The sequence below is a fragment of the Callorhinus ursinus genome, unplaced genomic scaffold, assembly GCF_003265705.2.
Source record: "Callorhinus ursinus isolate GAN/ISIS: 27379988/994484 unplaced genomic scaffold, GSC_fseal_2.0 scaffold8, whole genome shotgun sequence".
Classification (NCBI taxonomy): Eukaryota; Metazoa; Chordata; class Mammalia; order Carnivora; family Otariidae; genus Callorhinus; species Callorhinus ursinus.
Genome location: NW_027397070.1, coordinates 8,582,082 through 8,605,372, shown reverse-complemented (window position 1 = coordinate 8,605,372; position 23,291 = coordinate 8,582,082). Strand labels below are relative to the sequence as shown.

The window sequence follows — 23,291 nt, the reverse complement described above, 5'->3', positions numbered from 1 at the left end:
TAGAGATTAATGTTGCTATCATTTGGGGATTTATGTGACAAAATATCATGTTTTGGTTTTTCAAAATTAAGGATTCAATACAAATTCAAAGCATCAAACTTGTGAACTTGTTTTTCCATTTTCCCCATCTCTTTTCTCTACTGAACTTTACTCTGTTGGAATGATTTTTTTTTTCTTTTAAGATTTTATTTTTTGTCAGAGAGAGAGAGTGAGCACAAGCAGGGGGAGCGGCAGGCAGCGGGAGAAGCAGGCTTCCCCGCTGAGCAGGGAGCCTGATGCAGGGCTCGATCCCACTGACCTGAGCCAAAGGGAGACGATTAACGACTGAGCCACCCAGGCAACCCTGGAATGATTTATTAAAATAACACCCCCCTTTTTTGATTAAGGATCGTGATTCCTAAGTATGAGCACCTGAATACAATCAGGCATTATGTCTTAATTAGTGCGCTTTCTTTTCTCCCCAGAAACACTGAGCTAGCTGAAAGTCCTTAATTTCCTAGTTTGTAGCTTACAAATAAATATTATAGATTGCAGGCTTTACTGGGAATGTGCCTCATCAGTAAAGTAGTTCAGCCTGGCTTAGTTTTAAATCTCTGCCCTTATCTAGCAGAAGAGCCTCTGGGTGAAGACGTGGAAACTTAGAAAGGAATTCTTACTCTGTCACGGTAAGTGCATGGCTATTTTTCAGTTTCCTCAAGGGAAAAAAAATCATATAGCAGAGATATGGGTTTAAGCCCTTGTCCACGTGATTTGATAAGACTGTTGTTGGTTTGGCTCATTATTTGATTTCACTCATCAGCTGTTCCAGTGAGGTGTAGAGGAGGATGGTGGGGTATTTAGTAGAATAATGGTATTAGTAGAATAAGAGATTAAGATTTGTCCACCCCCCAAAAAAAAATTTTTGCCAAGAACCCAACCCAAGCTTTCTAGTTCTCTAAGAAACAATTCCTATGAAATTGATGCTGGGTTAGTTAGAAATTGCATTTGTGTGCGTGTCTCTCTCTTCTATAACCACCACTCCAAAGTCTACCTCATGTCCCCTCCCAGCCAATAACCCCCCACAGGCCGCTGCCGGCACAATTTGGTGTTGTGACTCTCTGCTCTGTGGACTTGCGCTATAATAAATGTGGCTTCAGTTTTGGTAAACCAATCACATGCAGGACCTAAGTGACTTCGGATTTGTCCTGGTATTTCATATTCAGGTGACACTGCTGAACAAGTCAGTTGTTGGTATCTGTGGTAGGTCCAAGTTTTACCCTGCACCAGAAGAGCTTAGATGCTACCACTGATTTATAGAAGTTGATGTTGGTCTGGAGCTTGATGCCATGCTGGCGCCATGCTGTCTGCTGGCCTTTCAAAGGGAATTCTGGCCTTCCTAATTTGGCTTCGTAGTTTTTGGATGACCCATGTGTTTTGGACAGTATGCTGCCTGTGTGGCAGAACGTATGACTCCATTACCAGAAAGTGGCTCTGCCTTCCCAGAAAGCACGTGAGCGGTGTGCTTTGTGACCAGAGCCCGCCTTAGGCTTTAGTCCTTGTTACCAGGCTGATGCACCAAATGGGCCTGGATCAGTTGTTTGTATGCAATCGACAAAACAGGGCAGTTTCGGAGTGTTTTGATGATCTCAGTAGGTTAAGGAGAAAGCTGTTTCCCCAGTGTCTGGAATGTGCAAATTTGTACTCCCGAGGGAGATGGCATGGCATTTATTAAATCAAATCTATTACGCCACAATGTTGTTGTATTGATGAAGTTCGAGCCCTCTAAATTTCACACATGCAATCAGAAAATGCTGGGGAATATTTTTATGCTGCCAAATGTATCCTGGAAGCTGTTCCCCAGCCCCTAACACAATGTATGACAATGAATATGCACTCAAAATATGTGTGAATAGATGTGTGAACAAATGAACAAATTTAATTAGTAGCTCTCAAAGTCAAGATCTGCAAATTGTGTTAAAAATTTCCATAAAGGCTTGATACCGTTCCTTGCTATTTTCCTCTACCTGTTACATAGCAAAGATCATATCACTCCAGCTAAGTCGTCCGAGGCTACAGAATGTTTGTCAACCACTGATAGTGAGAAACAAATCCCAGAGACCTTTTCCTGGGATCTTAGAGAAGAAAGGAGCATCACTTCCAGTGCCTTCTGGGAATATAACTGAGATTGCAAGAGGTATTTGTCTCAACCCCGCAGAAAATAGCAAAGGAGATCTGAGAACTCGAGAGTAGAAGTCAGCAATGACTCACACATGGGAATCATCAGCTCCAGAGTCAGACCACATGTGAGTCACTGCTAGACTTGATGCTATTGACATAGCAAGGAAAATGCTGTTTTCAGAAGGTCGTTGTAGATTCTGAAGCTGTTGGGGAGAAGGCTGCAAAAGTGGTTTTCTCTTCGTGTGAAAGGGCACAGCCACTTAAAAGGTGTTGGAAAAATAATACGTTCAGAAGTGCAGACCCCAGGGAGAACCCAGAGTGTCAGTGGTGATGATGGAAGAAATAAAGACCAAAACAAATACAAGAGGACAGGAAAGTGTCAGAAGCGTGCCTTCCCTCCCCAGCTGATGCACTGCACGTGGAAGGGACGCAGAAGGAAAGGTTCATCTCTTTTTTTAAAAAAATTACTTTTTATTTAAGTCTAGTTGACGTACAGTGTTGTATTAGTTTCAGGTGTACAACACAGTGACCTGACATTGGTATACATTACGCAGTGCTCAGAGTGGTAAGTGTCGTCACCATCTGTAACTAGTTATTATAATATTCATTCTATTCCCTCTGCTGTACTTTTCATCTCCCTGACCTACTTACCTTATAACTGGAAGTTCAGATCAGTGTAAAAGAGCCTTTTAAACACCAGCTAAGCATAAAATCCTCATAGAAGGCACATCTGCTTTGGATTGGAAAACTATTGTTTTTCTTTTTCTTTTTCCTTTTTTGTTTTGTTTTGTTTTGATCACAAAGAGTTGACCTAGGTTTGATAGAGTGAGAAAAAGCAGGGCAGCCTATTTGTTTCCAGTTATTTCCTCTATAAGGGTAAACAGACCCCTTCCTTATGTGTGTTACTAAGGGTCTTTCAAGAATCAAAGAAAACAGTGGGAAGCCCAGGTGACATGGAAATAATCGGGGGATTGTGTCTGCAAAAGCTCTTGCCCCAGCAGGAACATCCTGGGTTCTGTGACTCAAGTGTCCCTCTCCCTCCCCGTTTCCCTGTTTGAAGTGGCTGGGTGGACTGCCCACACCTGGAAGCTGATAAGACAGACTCACTGCACACTCTCAGTGGTTTCCAAGAAAAATAGCAAAGAATGTACTTGCACTGGGGCACGGGGGTTGCTGACTGGCACCATGTCTCAAGAATCAACATGCCTGCATTTCTGCCTCCTTTCATGTTCCCAAGCTGATTCTCAGCTCAAAAGGAATAAAATTGGTACGTTTTTGTAAATCAACAAATACAAACCCTCAGCTCATTCTTTAAATGTTGATGTGCCAGGATGAACGTATTCCCCTCTGTTCAGAACACTCCTCCGCTGACCGCATTTGCAGAGAGGGCATTACCCAGTGGAAATAGATAGTCATCACTTGGTGTATGTTCATTCAGATTAATGATTATTCAACTAAGATTGATTGAACACCACTATGAGGTTTTGGAATCAGGGTAGTGAACAGGTGTTTCCTCTAAAAAGCTTCAGTATTGAAGGGATGGTCTTGATTATTTTTGAGGTGGTATTATATGGAAAAATTAAACACTAAACAAAACTTGCTGTGTGGTATTATGGGCTACATATAACTCCTCAAAGATATGCTTTTCATACTTCTGTTGGAGAATAACATCAATATCAAAATTGCTATTCTGAGTGGCCATAATTAAAGAGAAGGAAACTCAAGCCCCAGAGGCTTGTGATGGTGGCCGGAGAGCTTTTTCTCAGAGCGCTGCCTCAAAAGGAACATCTGTGGGAAGGAAGTTGAGCTTTGGTCCTCTCTCAGAAGTAACTGTTTTGTGTTTTTGGTTTGAGGAGCATAGGTTTGTAGTTTCTTGACTTATGTTTCAGGCAAATTTCCGTACACAAAGCATGAGTTCAATGAACGGTTCAAATTCCCTTCTCACTAACGTTGTATCCTATTATTTTGCATAATAGTTACTGTACTTCCGAACAACATGGAGTCTAGAACACTCTAGTGAATCTGGAACCTCTCTTTGATATGGAGTAGGGAGTGGAGAAGTAGACCTAACCACATTCCTGTGGAGGAGTATACCTAAAACCACTGTTCCCTTGGAGCTTTACTTCATTTATTTTTTTATTTTTTAAAAGAGATTTTATTCATTTGAGAGAGAAGGGGAGAGAGAGCACATGAGAGGGGGCAGGGTCAGAGGGAGAAGCAAACTCCCTGCTCAGCAGGGAGTCCGATGTGGGACTCGATTCCGGGACTCCAGGATCATGACCTGAGCCGAAGGCAGTCGCTTAACCAACTGAGCCACCCAGGCACCCTATTTTTAATTGTTTTTTTTTTGCTATCTCCATTTATGGGAAATAATAGCCTCCAGACAGTTAGTTCGAGCCTGATATGTTTTACCTGGCAGTTTGCCTTTTCTCTTTCCCCTTGCCTGCTTGCCTCTTGCCGCTGACCGAGTGTATGTTCCTTCTCTGTGTATCACTTATTTGGCCAGCTTGTCTGTAAAGATATTCTCAGCCCTCCACTCCCAGCTGCTTTTGTCTCCTCAGTAAGAGAGAGCTTTGACTGGAGGAAACCCCGAGTGAGGGGGTGAGTGAGCAGGCTATTCCTCCTTGAGAGCGGGGCCCACAAGCCCCGCAGGTGCCCTCTGCCCGATCCTGAGCGCAGGGAGCAGCTCATTTTTATGCCCCCAGCCAGCATACATAATCTTAGGCAAACAAATAGTCCTGCCAGAAGGGGCATCCAACAGCTCCTCAAGACAGAGCAACAATTCTTGGCCCCTGGATCAGTAAAATTATCTATTTTCAAAACAATCCTTTAAAAAAAAAAGAAACTCACAAAGGGGATAGTGTTGTTTATGTAACTTCTTTGTAAGGTTATAAAAAGCTTTTCTCCCTGGGTACAAAACGGGTATGGTACGTGTTCCCAAGCCTAGAGAGGTTGTTTGGGAAAGAGTGATATCTCTTGGGATTTTCCTTTGCTTGTTATTTAGCCTTTCTCCCTTATGGAAAAAAATTTTTTAACCTTCTGCTCTGAAAGTTCTTTTTTTTTTTTTTTAAAGATTTTATTTATTTATTTGAGAGAGAGAATGAGAGAGAGAGAGTACATGAGAGGCGGGAAGGTCAGAGGGAGAAGCAGACTCTCTGCCGAGCAGGGAGCCTGATGCGGAACTAGATCCCAGGACTCCAGGATCATGACCTGGGCTGAAGGCAGTCACTTAACCAACTGAGCCACCCAGGCGCCCTGCTCTGAAAGTTTTTGAGAAGAGTTGTCAGGAGCTGGGTCTGCTGGATCTCTCTCTCGCCTCAAGAGCTGTTGTCAGGCTGTATGAGGTGGATAGGCTGGTGAGGCAGCCCCCGCGCCCCCTGTGCTAGGATGGGATGAGGTGTAGCTGAGTGGTTTTAGCAGCACCTGCAGCTCGCGACCTGGTGTCCGGGGCCTCTCTGGATGCCCACCATCACCTCATTTCTCCTGAGCCAAACACTCTGTCCTAGAGAGTTCCATTTTCTTCCTGCTTCTTGGCCATTGGCTTCTAGTAGCCCACGGGTTCGTTGAAGTTAGCATGAGTGAAGTCCACCTACAAAGAAGGCAACACACAATACATATTGGGAGTGAGGGGCTTCCTTACAGACTTCAAGAGGCCTTAAAAATGGAATCAAAAATTTTAAAATCCACAAATAGATTCAAAAACCTTAGGTTCTCAGAAGGCTTCTGTAGAGGGGAGAAAGCAAAGATGAAAGAGAGCAAAGGGCACACTGCCATCTTAAACAAGGAAGGCAAAATAAATTATTGTGAAGAATCTTTGTAGAAGGAAGAATGTCCAAACACAGAGATGCATGCAAGGCTCACTCGAGGACCAGGTGAAATGGAATTGGTCCGTGGGTGAATCTGCACCTCACACAAGTACTGGTGACCCAGCCTGAGGGTGGGAAATGGGGGAGAGAGTGGGATCTGTCCTCCACAGAGGGATTCTGGGCTCCCAGTGGACACCATCTCCAGGTGCTCTGCCCGGGGACTCCCCTCTTCATGTCTCACCTAGTTGCATGGCTCAGTCAGTGAGGACAAAAATAAAACTAAGATACTTATTTATTTCACTTTCAGGTCAGCTGTATCTGTGAGGTACATTTCATTTGTTTGTTTTCTGGGAGTAATTTAGAATCTCCAATCTAACTGATGACTTTGCAAGTCATCAGTAAGAGCATTTCACAACAAATTTCAACTACAGGACACATTCTCATCTCAGCTCCAGGTTTAGACCGGACCTGGTTTTGTGCCCCTTTGGGATCTTGAGGGCGTTACACTTTTCTGTGTTTCTTGGCTTAGTGAGAATTTTCAGATATGTCTTAACTTACTCATTTGTTCAAAGAGAATCTTCAGGACACAATGAGGAGTAAGGATATTGGGACAAAGGTCCCTCTGTTGGTTCAGAATTTCTGGAAAGCAGGAAAAATCTTGTTACTTTTGGTTATGAATTTTAAATTTTAATTACTTTAAAGTATAACTTTCTCTTCTTTGATTTTGGAGGACAGTTTTTATCCCCCAAGTGTTAGTTTAGTATCTACTAAGTGCTATCATACAGCAGAGTATAGAGAGGGCCTGGTTTGTGTTGCCATAGATTTGGGCAAGGTTTTCCTGAAGTGGGTTTTGTCAAGTTGGGTAGAAGCTCCTCAGGTGGAAACGAGGGAGGAGAACATTTCAAGCATAGCCGAGTCCCAAAGTCATGAAGAAGAAGGACTTGAGAAGGGCAGTGATGAGTGATGAGAGTCAGTCAGGTGGTGGGGCAAGAGGTCGCTGAGGTCAGGATCAGGCTTTGTATACAAGGAGAGTTCAGATTTTATCCCAGAAGCGCTGGGCATTCACCTAGAATTCCTAACCAGAGTCCTGATGTGGGGGATGCAGTGGACATCTTTCGCTCTTCTTGGCTACTCCTACAAAATAACGATGTTGGAGAGATGGTGGAGAACCTACTTCCCGTCTTGGAGGAATTCCCCACCTTATGATGCAGAGTCTACCCCTGCTGTAGAAGCTGAAAGTGATATGTACTTTGTATCCTTTTTTTTTTTTTTTTTTTTAGATTTTATTTATTTGAGAAAAAGCCCAACAGCAGGCATGAGTGGGTGGGAGGGGCAGAGGGAGAGAGAGAGAAGCCGACTCCTCACTGAGCAGGGAGCCAGCTGTGGGGCTCCATCCCAGGACCCTGGGATCATGACCTGAGCCCAAGGCAGACGTTTAACCGACTGAGCCACCCAGGCATCCCAAAAGCAGTAGTACTTTCTTTGCTAGTCTCCCTTGTGGTTAAAAAATGGGAACATGACCTAGCTCTGCCAATCAGATGAATCTACTCCAGACCTTAAAGAGTGATATGAAGAAGCTGGGACCTCATGCAGAATCCATTTCTGGAGTTTCTAGAGGCAGCAGGGGCAAGCACCCAAGGATCAGGGCCAAGAGTATTGGTTCAAGGTGGTGGTGGAGACTGTGGTGTCTCTGCCCAGCAGCAGCAATGACGCCTTTACTTTGCCAACTCCAGCATGATTTCGGGCATTGCTGCTGGCTGCTTAGCCTCCAAACCTGGTTCTGCAGCTCTCCAAGAGATGCTGTGAGCTGTCCAGTTTCCTTCCTCCCTTCCCTACTGAGGTATAACTTAGGATCAGATGCACTCTCTTAAAGTTTATGGTTGAATAATATTTGACAAGTGTATTAAGGTGGTAACCAATACCACCAGATATGGACCGTTTACCCCCAAATTCTCTTCTGACCCTTTGTCTATTGCCTCTCCTTATTCCCAGCCCCAATCTAATTGGACTTTTTGTCTTTGGAGTTTTGCCTTTCCCAAGTACTCCTATAAATAGATCATACAATATGAGGCTTTTCCACTTAGCATAATGCTTTTGAGTTTAAGCCCTGTTGTTGTAGGTATCAGTTCATTCCTTTTTATTGTTGAATAATCTAATACTGTTTGGTCACATCACACTTTGCTTAGCCATTTACCAGTTGATAGACATTCGGTTCCTTTCCAGTTTGTTTACTATTGTCATAAAGCTGTTTTGACTATTGTGCATAAAGTCCTTCTATGGACCTAAGTTTTTCTTAGGTAAATACATGGGAATGAGTTCATTGGGTCATATGGTAAATATATGTTAAACTTCGTAAGAAACCGCTAAACTATTTTCCAAAGTGCTGATGGAAACGCACAATGTTACAATCAAAGTATGAATGTTCGAGTTGCTTTGCATCTTCAAAAGCACTTGGTATTGTCAGTCATATTAATTGTACTCATGTTAGTAGATCTGCAGTGATATCTTACGGTACTTGTGATTTCTCATGTTTTATAATGTGCTTGTAAATGAGACTGAAAATTTCAGTTTCTAGTAGTTCATGGTTAGTGTTGACCTTAAAAGTAAAACATCCACTTATTTTACCAGCAAAATGGGTTTATTTCGGAATAACAGAGGAATTGCAATCCAGGGCTTGCAAGCTCTGGCAACCCACAGCAAGTCTGGAGATAAATGAGAAGAATGATACTTTATAGAGAAAAGGAGGAAGTTGGGAGTGGCTTTTTGAATGAAAGTCCACTGGAAGAAAGTGAGATTTCAGAGTGGGGATGGTTTTGTATTGGCTGAGTTGTACATTTTTATTGGCTGAGCTTGTTGCTGGGCAAGGAGAAAGTCTTCTTATTAGGGACTGCAATTGAGATCATGGTGTGGAACTCATGAACTCCCCCTTCTGGCGTCCTGACTCCATGTTTTTAAATTTAAATTTTAAGTTATTGTTTCTTTAATTTTTTAATTTAAGTTCAATTTAATTAACAATATATTAGTTTCAGAGGTAGAATTTTTTTTAAAAGATTTTATTTATTTATTTATTTATTTATTTATTTATTTATTTATTTGGCAGAGAGAGAGACAGTGAGAGCAGGAACACAAGCAGGGGGAGTGGGAGAGGGAGAAGCAGGCTTCCCGCTGAGCAGGGAGCCCAATGTGGGGCTTGATCCCAGGACCCAGGGATCATGACCTGAGCTGAAGGCAGACGCTTAATGACTGAGCCACCCAGGCGCCCCTCAGAGGTAGAATTTAGCGATTCATCAGTTGCATGTAACACCCAGTGCTTATTACCTCACATGCCCTCTTTAATGCCTATCACTCAGTTACCCCATCCCCCCACCCACCTCCCTTCCAGCAAACCCCAGTTTGTTCCCTATAGTTAAGAGTCTCTTATGGTTTGTCTCCCTCTCTGTTTTTGTCTTATTTTATTTATGTTGTGTAAATATCTAGTAGTGCAATTGCTGGGTCATATGGTAACTCTACTTATAACTTTTTGAGGAAACTGTTTTCCAGAGTGGCTGCACCAGTTTGCATTCCCACCAACAGTGTAAGAGGGTTCCCCTTTCTCTGCATCCTCACCAACATCTGTCATTTCTTGAGTTGTTAATTTTAGCCATTTTGACTGGTGTGAGGTGGTATCTCATTGAGGTTTTGATTTGGATTTCCCTGATGCCGAGTGATGGTGAGCATTTTTTTCATGCGTCTGTTGGCCATTTGGATGTCTTCTTTGGAGAAATGTCTGTTCATGCCTTCTGCCCATTTCTTGATTGGATTATTTGTTCTTTGGGCGTTGAGTTTGATAAGTTCTTAATAGATTTTGGATACTAGCCCTTTATCTGATATGTCATTTGCAAATATCTTCTCCCATTCCCTAGGTTGCCTTTTAGTTTTGTTGACTGTTTCCTTTGACGTACAGAAGCTTTTTGTCTTGATGAGGTCCAGTAGTTCATTTTTGCTTTTGTTTCTCTTGCCTTTGACAATGTGTCTAGGAAGAAGTTACTGTGGCCAAGGTCCAAGAGGTTGCTGCCTGTGTTCTCTTCTAGGGTTTTGATGGATTTCTGTCTCACATTTAGGTCTTTCATCCTTTCCAAGTTTATCTTTGTGTATGGTGTAAGAAAGTGGTCCAGTTTCATTCTTTGGCTTGTGGCAGAATTTTCCCAACATCATTTGTTGAAGAACCTGTCTTTTTTTCCATTGGATATTCTTTCCTGCTTTGTCAAAGATTAGTTGACCATAGAGTTGAGGGTCCATTTCTGGGCTCTCTATTCTGTTCCATTGATGTATGTGTCTATTTTTGTGCCAGTACCATACTGTCTTGATGATGACAGCTTTGTAATAGACTTCAAGTCTGGCACTGTGTGCCAGCTTTGTTTTCTTTTTCAACGTTCCTTTGGATATTGAGGGTCTTTTCTGGTTCCATACAAATTTTAAGATTGTTTGTTCCAGCTCTGTGGAAAAAGTTGATGGTATTTTGATAGGGCTTGCATTGTATGTGGCGATTGCTTTGGGTAACACAGACATTTTAACAATATTTATTCTTGCAGTCCATGAGCAAAGAATGTTCTATTTCTTTGCATCTTCTCCTTTTCTTTCATAAGTGTTCTATAGTTTCGGAGTACAGATTCTTTACCTCTTTGGTAACTTAGGTTTATTCCTAAGTATCTTATGATTTTTGATGCAATTATAAATGAGATTGATTCCTTGATTTCTTTCTGCTGCTTCATTATTGGTATATAAAAATGCAACTGACTTTTCTGCATTGATTTTTATATCCTGTGATTTTGCTGAATTCCTCTATCAGTTCTACCAGTTTTGTGGTGGAGTTTATTGGGTTTTCTTTTTTTTTTTTTTTTTTTAAAGATTTTATTTGTTTATTTGACAGAGAGAGAGACAGTGACAGAGGGAACACAAGCAGGGGGAGTGGGAGAGGGAGAAGCAGGCTCCCCGCAGAGCAGGGAGCCCGATGCGGGGCTCGATCCCAGGGCCCCGGGATCATGACCTGAGCCGAAGGCAGGCACTTAACGACTGAGCCACCCAGGCGCCTGAGTTTATTGGGTTTTCTGTTGGTATACAGAGTGTCAGTCATCTGCAAAGAGTAAGAATTTGACTTCTTTGCTGATTCAGATGCTTTTTATTTCTTTTTGTTGTCAGATTGCTGAGGCTAGGACTTCTAGTACTATGTTGAATAGCAGTGGTGATAGTGGACATCCCTGCCGTGTTCCTGACCTTAAGGGAAACCTCTCAGTTTTTCCCCATTGAGGTTGATATTCACTGTGCGTTTTTTTTTGGATATGGCGTTTATGATATTGAGGTATGTTCCCTCTATCCCTACACTGCAGAAAGTTTTTATCAAGGAAGGATACTGTATTTTGTCAAATGCTTTTTCTGCATCTATTGAGGGGATCCTATGGTTCTTGTCCTTTCTTTTATGTAGTGTGTCACACTGAGTGATTTGTAAATGTTGAACCACCCTTGCAGCCCAGGAATAAATTCCATTTGGTTGTGGTGAATAATCCTTTTAATGTACCGTTGGATCCTATTAGTTAGTATCCTGGTGAGAGTTTTTGCATCCATGTTCATCAGGGATAGTGGTCTGTAATTTTCCTTTTTGGTGGAGTCTTTGTCTGGTTTTGGGATCAAGGTAATGCTGTCCTCATAGAATGAATTTGGAAGTTTTCCTTCCATTTCCATTGTTTGAAACAGCTTTAGAAGACTAGGTATCAATTCTTCTTTAAATGTTTGGTTCAATTCTGCTGGGAGGCCATTGGCCCCTGGACTCGTGTGTTGGGAGATTTTTGATTACTGATTCAATTTCCTTGCTGGTTATGGGTCTGTTCAGGTTTTCTATTTCTTCCTGTTTCAGTTTTGGTAGTTTATATGATTCTAGGAAAGCATCCCTTTCTTCCAGATTGCCTAATTTGTTGGCATATAATTGCTCATAATATTCTCTTAATTGTTTGTATTTCTTGGGTGTTGGTTGTGATCTCTCCTCTTTCATTCATGATTTTATTAATTTGGGTCCTTTCTCTTTTCTTTTTGATAAGCCTGGCTAGGGGTTTATCAATCTTATTAATTCTTTGAAAGAACCAGCTCCTAGTTTTGTTGATCTGTTCTACTGTTTGTTTTGTTTTTCTTTATTTTCTTTATCATTAATTTCTGCTCTGATCTTTATTTCTCTTCTCCTGCTTGGTTTAGGCTATATTTGCTGTTCCTTTTCCAGAACTCCTTTAGGTGTAAGGCTAGCTTGTGTATTTGAGACTTTTCTAGTTTCTTTTTTTTTTTTTTAATTTTTTTTATTGTTATGTGAGACTTTTCTAGTTTCTTGAGAAAGGCCTGTATTGCTATATACTTCCCTCTTAGGACCATCTTTGCTGCACCCAAAGGTTCTGAACTGTTGTTTTCATTTTCATTTGCTTCCAAGTATTTTTTGGATTCTTTTTAATTTCCTGGTTGACCCATTCATTCTTTAGTAGGATGCTTTCTAACCTCCATGTGTTTGAGTTCTTTCCAAATTTTATCTTGAGTTCAAGTTTTATTTTATTAAAAATTTTTTGATTATTATTTTTTAAAGATTTTATGTATTTATTTGACAGAGAGCATGAGAGAGCACAAGCGGGGGGACAGTAGAGGGTGAGGGAGCCTGATGCGGGGCCCAATCCCGGGACCCTGGGATCATGACCTGAGCCGAAGGTGGACGCTTAACCATCTGAGCCATCCGGGCGCCCCTTGAGTTCAAGTTTTAAAGCACTGTGATCTGAGAACATGCAGGGAATAATCCCAGTCTTTTGGTATAGGTGGAGACCTGGTTTGTGACCTAGTATGGGATCTATTCTGGAGAATGTTCCATGTGCACTGGAGAAGAATGTGTCTTTTGTTGCTTTAGAATGGAACATGATGAATATATCTGTGAAGTCCATCTGGTCCAGTGTGTCATTCAAAGCCCTTATTTCCTTCTTGATCTTCTGCTTAGATGATTTGTCCATTGCTGTGAGTCAGAGGTTAAAGTCCCTTACTATTACTCTATTATTATCAATGTGTTTCTTTAATTTTGTTAGTAATTGGTTTATATAATTGGCTGCTCCCACGTTAGGGGCATAAATATTTATAATTATTAGATATTCTTGTTGGATAGACCCTTTTATTGTGATATAGTGTCCTTCTTCATCTCTTATTACCGTGTTTGGTTTAAAATGTATTTTGATATAAGTATGGCTACTCCAGCTTTCTTTTGATAAATGGTTCTCCACCCCCTCACTTTTAATCTGGAGGTGTCTTTGGGTCTAAAATGAGTCCCTTGTAGACAGCATATTGTTGGGTCTCGTTTTTTCTTTTTATGTAATCCGATACCCTGTGTCTTTGGAGCATTTAGTCTTTTTACATTCAGAGTAATTATTAAAAGATAGGAAGTTAGTGCCATTGTATTACCTGTAAAGTGGCTATTTCTGTAGATTGTTTCTTTCTGGTCTTTGTTACTTTTGGGCTCTCTCTTTGCTTAAAGGATCCCCTTTAATATTTCTTGGAAATTCCTTTAGTTTTGTTTCTCTTGGAAACTCTTTATCTCTCCTTCTATTCTGAATGACAGACTTCCTGGATAAAGCATTCTTGGCTACATATTTTTCCAATTTAGCACATTGAATATATCATGCCAGTCCTTTCTGGTCTGCCAGGTCTCTGTGGACGGGTCTGCTGCCAGCCTTATGTGTCTATCCTTGTAGGTTAAGGACCTCTTGTCCTGAGCTGGTTTCAGGATTTTCTCTTTATCCCTGAAATTGCAAATTTCCCTATGGTATGTTGAGGTGTTGACCTATTTTTATCGATTTTTGAGGGGGGTTCTTTGTGCCTCCTGGACTTGAATGCCTGTTTCCTTCCCCCAATTAGGGAAATTCTCAGCTGTAATTTGTTCACATAAAACTTCTGCCCCCCCTCCATTTTTGGGGACCCCTATTATTCGGATATTATTTTGCATTATGGTATCACTGATTTCTCGAAGTTTCCATTCATAATCCAGTAGTTGTTTTTCCTTTTTCTCAGCTTCCTTATTTTCCATCATTTTGTCTTCTATATCACCGACTCTCTCTTCTGTCTCATTTATCCTCGCTGTTAGAGCCTCCATTTTTTACTACATCTCAGTAATAGCATTTTAAATTTTGGCCTGATTAGACTTTTATTCTTTTATTTCTACAGTAAGGGATTCTCTAGTGTCTTCTGTGCTTTTTTCAAGCCCAGCTAGTATCTTTATAATTGTTGTTTTGAATTCTTTTTCTGACATTTTACTTATCTATATTGACTAAATTCCTTGGCAATTAGTGCTTCTTCCTGTTCTTTCTTTTGGGTTGAATTTCTCCATCTCATCATCATTATGTCCAAAAAGGAATAGAAGAGAGAAAAGACAAAAATAGCACCAGAAAAAAACAAACCAGAAGAAAACAGAAAACAGAAAAAAAGAAAAAATCAAACAAGAAGTAAAGCAGAACAAAACAATAAACTAGATCCTGGGTGTATTTTGGTCTGTTTGTTAAAAGAAACAAGATCCCAAAATAGGAAAGAAAGAGAAACATATATATACAAAAATAAAATAAGATACAATGAAAGGAAACCAAAAATAAATAAAACCTATATATAAAAATAAAAATTAAAGAAGAATTGAAAAAATAAGAAAATGGCTGAAAAAAACCTGAAAAACTAAAGAATATAATAATAAAAACAAACAAACACAATTGCTGTATACTTTTTTCCCCTGAGAGCTGAGGTTTTGCAGTTCTCTATGATCAGTCAACTTGGTGCGAGCTGGTGTTCCTGCTGGTCTCCTGGGGGAGGGGCCTGTTGTGCTGATTCTCAGGTGCCCTTGCCCTGGTGGAATTGCACCTCCCTTGGCAGGGGGCCAAGCTCTGTGTAAGTGGTTTGGGATTGCACTATGTAGCACTGTTTTGCTTCATGAAGGCTTTCAGCACCAATGGGGGGGGGGATGAAAATAGTGACATCCCATCTCTAGCCCCAGAGCTGAAAGTTTGCACCCCCACTCTTCAGTGCACCCTCACAGAAAAGCTGTCAATCACTCTTGTCTCCCTGGTTTCTGTCCAAACTCTGTTTACCCAGCCTGCGACTGAGTGTTTTTATCTCAGGTACATGACCCAGTTTTGAGTCTCCAAACTTTACAGACTCCTGTGGCATGCACCTGCACTATCCTCTTGGGGCATAGAGGGGAGTCTTGCCAAGCTTCTGCCTTTTGCTGGCCCCTTGCCTGGAGAGCACTTGCACAGCTGTGCAGCGGTTTGTAGTTTATGGTAACACAGAGCAGAAAGTCAGCACCTAGACTTGCTGTTTTCATCTGGCTTCCCCACTCCAATGCTTGGGCTCTGCCACACTCAGGCACCTCTGTTCTTTTTGTGGCCCTGGGAATCCTGAGACCACACTGTTCCACCTAGGATTCTACCCCACTTCCCCACCTGAGCACCTTTAAGCCAGGGATGTCCCCCACCACAGCTGACTTCTGGAAGTTCCAATTTTGTGCTCCACTGCTTATAATACTTTGCCATAACCTCCTTAAGAAGGCTCCCTCCCCTCCCAGTAACCTCCAATAAATCGCCCCAGATTCACTTCTCCACACTTCCTACCTTCCAAAAAGTGGTCACTTTTCTATTTGTAGGATTGCAGCCATTCTTTTCTCAGACCTCTGATAGAGTTCACAGGTGTTCAGAATGATTTGTTAACTATCTAGCTGAATTCCAGGGACCAGTGAACTTAGGGTTGCCTACTCCTCTACCATCTTAAGTCTTCCTTTGAGTTGTTTTTTTTTTTTTTACAAGAAAGTTTTTTTTATCTTAATTCCAGTGTAGTTAAGATACAGTGTTATATTAGTTTCAGGTGTATAATATAGTGATTGAACAATTGTATTTATTACTCAGGGCTCGTCATAATAATCCCCATCATCTATTTCACCCATTTCCCCACCCACCTCCCCTCTGGTAACCATCAGTTTGCTCTCTATAGTTAAGTCTGTTTCTTGGTTTCTCTCTCTCTCTCTCTCTTTTTCCTCTTTTGTTCATTTTTGTTTTTTCTTAAATTCCACATATGAGTGAAATCATAAGGTATTTGTCTTTCTCTGACTTATTTCACTTAGCATTATACTCTCTAGCTCCATCCATATCATTGCAAATGGCAAGATTTCATAGTTTGCTTATTGGAAATACTGCAATAAACATAGAGGTACTTATATCTCTTTCAATTAGTGGTTTTGTATTTTTTGGGTAAATACCTACTAGTGAAATTGCTGGATCATAGGGTAGTTCTATTCTTAAATTTTTGAGGAACCTCCATACTGTTTTCCACAGTGGCTTCATCAGTTTGCATTCCCACCAACAGTGCATGAGGGTTCCCATTTCTCCACATCCTTGCCAATACTTGTTGTTTCTTGTGATTTTGGTTTTAGCCATTTTGATAGTTGGGAGGTGATATCTCATTGTAGTTTTTATTTGTATTTCTCTGATGAGTGATGTTGAGCATCTTTCCATGTGTCTGTTGGCCATCTGTGTGTCTTCTTTGAAGAAATGTCTGTTCATGTCTTCTGCTCATTTTTAAATTGGATTGTTTTTTTGGTGTTGAGTTCTATAAGTTATTTATAGATTTGAATACTATCCCTTTATAGGATATGTCATTTGCAAATACCTTCTACCATTCTGAAGATTGCCTTTTAGTTTTATCGATTGTTTCCTTTGCTGTGCAGAAGCTTTTAATTTTGATGTAGTCCCAGTAGCTTATTTTTGCTTTTATTTCGCTTGCCTCAGGAGACCTATATAGAAAAATGTTGCTATGGCCAATGTCAGAGAAATTATTGCCCGTGTTCTCCTCTAGGATTTTGATGGATTCCTGTCTCACATTTAGGCCTTTATTTTATTATTTTTATTTTATTATTTTTGTGTATGGTAAAAGAAAGTGGTCTAGTTTCATTCTTTTACATGTAGCTGTCCAGTTTTCTCAACATCATTTGTTGAAGGGACTGTCTTTTTCCCATGGCATATTCTTGCCGCTTTTTTGAAGATTAATTGATCATATTATTGTGGCTTTGTTTCTCAACTTTCTGTCCTGTTCGATTGATCTATGTGTCTAATTCTGTACCAGTACCATACTGTTTTGACTACTACAGCTCTGTAGTATAACTTGAAGTCTGGAATTGTGCTGCCTCCAGCTTTGTATTTTTTCCTCAAGGTTCTTTTGGCTATTCAGGCTGTTCTTTTGTGGTTCTGTACAAATTTTAGGGATATTCTAGTTCTGTGAAAAATCCTTGTTTTGCTAGGGATTGCATTAAATGTGTAGATTGCTTTGGGTCGTATAAATATTTCTACAATATCTGTTTTTCCAATCCATGAGCATGGATTATTTTTCCATCTGTTTGTGTCATCTTTAATTTCTTTCATCAGTGTTTTATAGTTTTCAGAGTACAGATCTTTCGCCTCCTGGGTTAAGTTTATTCCTAGGTACTTTATTCTCTTGGTGCAATTGTAAATGGGATTGCTTTCTTAATTTCTATTTCTGTTGCTTCATTATTAGTGTATATAAATACAATAGATTTCTGTACACTGATTTTTGTATCCTGCGACCTTACTGAATTTATCAGTTCTAGTAGTTTTTTGGTGGCATCTTTAGGGTTTCCTATATATAGTATCATGTCATCTGCAAAGAGAAAGTTTTACTTCTTCCTTACCATTTTGGATGCCTTTTATTTCTTTCTGTTGTCTGATTGCTGTGGCTAGGACTTCCAGTAACTACGTTGAATAAAAGTGGTGAGCGTGGACATCCTTGTCTTGTTCCTGATCTTAGGGGAACAGCTCTTAGTTTTTCACCATTGAGTATGATGTTAGCTATGGGTTTTTCACATAAGGCCTTTATTATGTTGAGGTGTATTTCCTCTAAAGCTATTTTGTTGAGGATTTTTATCAGGAATGGATGCTGTACTTTGTCAAATGCTTTTTCTACATCTGTTAAAATGATCATATGGTTTTTATCTTTTCTCTTATTGATGTGATGTATCACATTGATTGATTTTGCAAATATTGAACCACACTTGCATCCTGGGAATAAATCCCGTTTGATGGTAGTGATTGAATTTTTTAATGTATTTTTGGATTTGGTTTGTTGAGGATTTTTGCATTGGTGTTCATCAGAGATACTCACCTGTAGTTATCTTTTTTGTGGTGTCTTTATCTGGTTTTGGCATCCGGGTAATGCATGCCTAGTAGAAGGAATTTGGCAGTTTTACTTCCTCTCTCCTGACTCCATTTTATTTTTATTTTATTATTTTATTTTATTTTATTTTTGTCCTGACTCCATTTTAAGTGAAGTTTCCTTTATTCAGTTTCATACTAGTATATGCAGTTTTTTGTATATTGGCCTTAAAACTTGTCACCTTGCTAAACTTACCTATCAATTTTTGCAACATTTTAAAATAGATTCTTTGGTATTCTCTGTGCAGATAATCTAGTCATCTGTGAAAAAGACTTGGTCCTTTCAAATTGGATGCTCTTTATTTCCTTACCTTATTATTATTTTTTTAAAGATTTACTTGAGAGAGAGAGGGAGAGTGAGCATGAGTAGGAGGGGCAGAGGGAGAGAGAGAGAGCCTCTCAAGCAGACTCCATGCTGAGCATGGAGCCCAATGTGGGACTCAGCCTCATGACCCTGAGATCACAACCTGAATTGAAACCAAGAGTCAGCTGCTTAACTGACTGGGCCACCGAGGCGCCCTTTTCCTTACCTTGTTATTGTACCTGCGTCCTTTAATGGTTGTTGAATGAAAGCAGTGAGAACAGACTCAATTTGAAAGGGAATGCATTTAGTCTCTCACCACTAAGTATGAGGGTAACCAGAGGTTTTCATATGCATTCATTACCAGTTTCAGGCATGCCATTTATACTAATTTGCTGAGAAAGTTTATCACAAATGGATGTTGAATGTAGTTAAGAGGTTTTTTTGTTTTTTTGTTTTCTTTCCTGCATCTGTTGAGATCATGGGCTTTTTCTTTTTTTCTGTTTAGTGGTGGATTACACTGATTGATTTTCAAATATAGAACCAATTTTGCCTTGACCCTACTTGGTCATGATGTATTCTTCCTCATAGTGGTGGATTCAGTTTGCTAATACTTTGTTGAAGACTTTTCAAATTTATTTTTCTTCAGTGTTTTGTTTGGTTTTGGTGTCAGGGTAATGTTGGCCTCATATAATGAATTTGGAAGAGATTGAGTAGAATTGTTATTTTTTTCCTTAAGTGTCTGGTAGAATTCATCAGTGAAATCATCTAAGCATGAACTTTTCTTTGTGGGGACTTTTAAAACTAGGCTTTCAGTTTATTTAATAAACTAGGTTATTCAGGTTATGTATTTTTTTTAAGTGAGTTTTGGTAGTTTAGTGTCTAAGTCACCCATTTTATCTATGTTAACAAATTATTGGCCCTAAGTTCATAATTTTTCCTTATTATCTTTTTAATATCTTTGTCATTCTCAATATTGATAAGTTGTGTCTTCCTTCTTCTAGATCAGCGTGGCTAAAAGTTTATACATTTTATTGAAATTTTTAAAGAACTAGCTTTTACTTTCATGTATGTTCTGTATTTTTCTCTTCTCTATTTCATTTTACTATTCTTTATCATTTGTTGTCTTTCTGCTTATGATAAAACTTGCTCTTCTTTTCCAGGTTTTTAATATAGAAATGTTAATTATTAAGACTGATAGGTTCAGAGAGCATACTTGCATGATTTCAGTACTTTTAAATTTGTTAAGATTTGTTTTATGACCCATTATATGGTCTATCCTGATGAATGTTTGGTGCTCCCTTGAAAAAATCCTTATTCTACTACTTCTGGGTGGAGTAATCTATTCATATCAATTAGGTCAAGTTAGTTGAAGGTGCTGCTCAAGTCATCTATATCATCGCTGATTTCCTTGGTACTTGTATCAAATCCTAAGAGAAGAACACTGAAGTCTCCATATATAGTTGTGTATTTGTCTGTTTTTCCTTTTAGTTCTATCACTTGTCCCTTAGATAACTTGCTCTGTTATTAGGTGCAGAGATATTTAGGGTTGTCTGGTCTTCTTGATGAATTGGCCCATTTATCCATAGATAAATGCTTCTCTTTACCTTGGAAATACTCTGAAGTTAACTTTGTTTGACATTAATATAATCTCTCTAGCTTCTTTTTGACTAGTGTTCACATAGTAAATATTTTTCCATTCTTTGTTTTTGATATAATGTTCAGTGATTCATTAGTTGCATATAATACTCAGTGCTCATCACATCATGCATCCTCCTTATTGCCCATCACTGAGTTACCCCCTCCCCCCACCCCCCCGAGACCCTCAGATTGTTTCCTGAGGTCCATAGTCTCTCATGGTTCATCTCCCCCTCTGATTTCGCCCCCCTCAATTTTCCCTTCCCCTAATGTCCTCCGCATTATTACTTATGTTCCACATATAAGTGAAGCCCTATGATAATTGTCTTTCTCTGCTTGACTTATTTCACTTAGCACAATCCCCTACAGTTCCATCCATATTGATGCAAATGGTGGGTGTTCATCCTTTCTGATGGCTGAGTCCTATTCCATTGTATATATGAACCACATCTTCTTCTTTTTTTTTTTTAAGATTTTATTTATTTATTCATGAGAGACAGAGAGAGAGAGAGAGAGAGAGAGAGAGAGAGAGAGAGAGAGAGAGAGGCAGAGAGGCAGAGGGAGAAGCAGGCCCCCAAGGAGCAGGGAGCCCGATGCGGGACTCGATCCCAGGATCCTGGGATCATGACCTGAGCCGAAGGCAGACGCTTAACCATCTGAGCCACCCAGGCGCCCATGAACCACATCTTCTTTATCCATTCATCTGTTGAAGGGCATCTTGGCTTCTTCCACAGTTTGGCTATTGTGGACATTGTTATAATATATCTGTATCTTTATATTTAAAGCAACATCCTTGTGGATGGCTTTTTCTTTGAATCTGACAATCTCTACCTTTTAATTGTTTTAGATTATTTTTATCTTATGTGATCATTGTTGTGGTTGGATTTACATCTACCATCTTCCTAGTTATTTTCCACTTAACCATCTCTTCTTTGCTTTTATTCTCTTTTCCTGTGTTCTTTCAAATTTATTAGGTATTTTAAATTCATTTGTCTCTATTATTGGCTTACTAATTTAATGTATTTTTCTTTAAGTTTTTGCTTTGGATTCACAATATACTTTTTTAAAGTTTTCACACTTCACCTTCAAATAATATATCTTTTTTTAAAGTCAATAAACTTTTTTAAAAAAGAATTAGGTATTTATTTTAGAGTGTGAGAGAGAGTGACTGTGAGAGAGAGCGAGTGCGAAAGAGAATATCCTCAAGCAGGCTCCCTGCTGAGCAGGGAGCCCAACATGGGGCTTGACCTCAGGACCCTGAAATCATGACCTGAACTGAAATCAAGAGTCAGACACTCAACTGACTGAACCACCCAGGCACCCAAAAGTCAATAAATTTTCATTTCAGGAATTTTACATGTGATTCCTTCCACTGTCAGTCACTGTAGGTCCTCCAAAGTCAGAATCATGATCGTCAAAATAGCCCTTTTAAAAAGAACTTTTATTCAATCCACAGTTGTCACTGTCCTGTAATCTTTGGGATTCAATTTCTCTACTTTAGGACCACATTTAGGGTCAGAGTAGATGGATCTGCCTGGTTCTCAATTTCAAATACCCTCTAAATGTGAATGAGTCCAAATCCTATTCATCCCTAAACTATCACACCCTAGAACTGTACAGATGGTTGGGATATGCCAGTACCTAAGATTTAAAAAATTTAACTATTAGGTCTTTCACAGAGTTTTAGCAGATAGATATGTTGTAGTTCTTTCCCACAGATCTAACACACAGTTCTGTGAATAAAGGAACCCACACATACACTCTATGAGGCTTTTCCAACCATGTAGGTCTACAGACAAAGCCCCATTGGGGTAGTCCTCAACCAAATAATATAATTTCTAACAGTATAGTTTCATTTCCACTGTTCTATCCTTTGTGCTGTTGATTTATCTTTTGCCTCTATATATGTCATTAACCTCATAATACATAGTTATTACTTATGCTTTAGACGACTAATAATCTTTTAAAAATTCTAGAGAAAAATTTAAAAAAAAATCTATGTCCACTTTTTACCATCGTCAGGACTCTTCAATCCTTTGTATGAATCCAAATTTCAATCTAGTTTCAATCTTTCTCCCAGAAGAATTACCCTTTAACATTCATACTGCACCAGAGCTGATAATGCATTCTCTTTGTCTAAAAAAGTTTTTATTTAATCATTATTTTTGAAAGATTTTTTTGCTGGGCATGAAATACTGAGCTGACCTTTTTCTTGCTGTTTATATACTGCAAGACAATGTCACATATTATCTTCAGGTTTACAAGTTTTTCTGAGAAAAATTTTCCTCTCTTAATATGTAATATTTCTTATTTCTCTGATTGCTGTCTAGATTTCTCTTGAATATTGATTTCTAGCAGTTTGACTCTGTGTGTGTGTGTGTGTGTGTGTGTGTGTGTGTGTGCGCGCGCGCGCTCTATTTGGGGTTCTCAGAGCTTCTTGGTTTTGTGGTTCTGGAATTTTGGAAAATGTATAACTATTTTCAAATATTTATTTTGACCCATTATTTATCTTTTCTCTTTTTGTATCTTTAGTTACTTCTGTTTGAAATTATGTCACAATATCTTGAATGAGTTTTTCCCCCTCTTTTCTTTCTGTGCTTCAGTTTGGATAATTTCTATTTACCTATTTTCAGGTTCACTAAATCTTTTTCTCTGCTGTGTTGAGTCTGCTGATAAACCCATTAAAGGAGTATTTCATCTCTGATATGTTTTTATTTCTCAAATTTCCACATGACTTAAAATTTTCATCTATCTGCTGAAATTCTCCATCTGTTGTTCTTGTCAAATTAGTTTTCATTTTCTTTGGATAAATACACCCTAGTGGAATTACTAGATCATATGGCATTTCTATTTTTAACTTTTTGAGGAACCTTTGTACTGTTCACCGCAGTGGTTTTACCAATGTACACTCCCACCAACACTGCACAAGTGTTCCTTTTTCTTCACATCCTCACCAACACTTGTTATTTACCTTCTCAATACTAGCCATTCTGACAGGTGTGAAGGGATATCATTGTGGTGTTTATATGCTCCTTGCTAATCATCAGGGAAGTGCAACTCCTCATGTATCTATTTGCTATCTGTATGTCTTTGGGAAAATGTCTGTTAAGATCCTTTGCCCATTTTTAATTGGATTATTTG

General features: G+C 39.4%; 1 non-coding gene across 1 annotated transcript; it reads right to left on the bottom strand.

Annotated features, from left to right (window-relative positions):
* Positions 1–21,842: 21,842 nt before the first annotated feature.
* Positions 21,843–21,973, bottom strand: LOC112822877 (small nucleolar RNA SNORA18). The gene has a single exon (XR_003207859.1). It is a non-coding gene; the product is annotated as a small nucleolar RNA SNORA18 (small nucleolar RNA).
* Between the last annotated feature and the right edge of the window lie 1,318 nt (positions 21,974–23,291).